The sequence below is a fragment of the Eutrema salsugineum genome, unplaced genomic scaffold (genome assembly GCF_000478725.1).
Source record: "Eutrema salsugineum unplaced genomic scaffold, Eutsalg1_0 scaffold_23, whole genome shotgun sequence".
NCBI lineage: Eukaryota > Viridiplantae > Streptophyta > Magnoliopsida > Brassicales > Brassicaceae > Eutrema > Eutrema salsugineum.
Window position 1 is genome coordinate 1700847 of NW_006256805.1, and position 1195 is coordinate 1702041.

A 1195-nucleotide genomic window follows, 5' to 3' on the forward strand; every position below is an offset into this window, starting at 1 on the left:
TAGACGTAATCGTTCCAGTCAGTTTAAGTGTAGCTAAAGGAATAAGAAAACAAGTAAATGATGCATCTCCTTCCACATTTAGGAGTCTTTACTTCTAAGTTGTAAGCTCAGAACTCCATCTTGTCAATATAGCGCCATTTTGGATCAGAATATGACTTTTCTTAAACAGAGTCCCACTTTTCTGATTTTCATAAGAGAGTTTTAGTGTAACTAAAAGAATAAGAAAACAAGTAAATTATGCATCTCCTTCCATATTTAGGAGTCTCTACTTCCTATTTGTAAGCTCATAACTCCCTCTTGTCAATATAGTGCCATTTTGGATCAGAATATGACTTTTCTTAAACAAAGTCCCAATTTTCTGATTTTCATAAGAGAGTTTTGGTGTAACTAAAAGAATAAGAAAACAAGTAAATTATGCATCTCCTTCCATATTTAGGAGTCTCTACTTCCTATTTGTAAGATCAGAACTCTCTCTTGTCAATATAGTGCCATTTTAGATCAGAATACTAATTTTCATGAACAGAGTCTCAGTTTTCTGATTTTCATAGGAGAGTTTAAGGGTAGCAATAGGAATAAGAAAACAAGTAAATGATGCATCTCCTTCCACATTTAGGAGTCTTTACTTCTTAGTTGTAAGCTCAGAAGTCCATCTTGTCAATATAGCGCCATTTTTTATCTGAATATGACTTTTCTTAAAAAGAGTCCCAGTTTTCTGATTTTCATAGGAGAGTTTAAGTGTAGCTAAACGAATAAGAAAACAAGTAAATGATGCATCTCCTTCCACATTTAGGAGTCTTTACTTCTTAGTTGTAAGCTCAGAACTCCATCTTGTCAATATAGCACCATTTTGGATCAGAATATGACTTTTCTTAGACAGAGTCCCAGTTTTCCGATATTCATAGGAGAGTCTGAGTGTAGCTAAAGGAATAAGAAAACAAGTAAATGATGCATCTCCTTCCATATTTAGCAGTCTCTACTTCTTAGTTGTAAGCTCAGAACTCTCTCTTGTCAATATAGTGCCATTTTTTATTCGAATCTGACTTTTCTTAGACAGAGTCCCAGTTTTCCGATATTCATAGGAGAGTCTGAGTGTAGCTAAAAAAATCAGAAAACAAGTAAATGATGCATCTCCTTCCACATTTAGGAGTCTTTAATTCTTAGTTGTAAGCTCAGAACTCCCTCTTGTCAATATAGC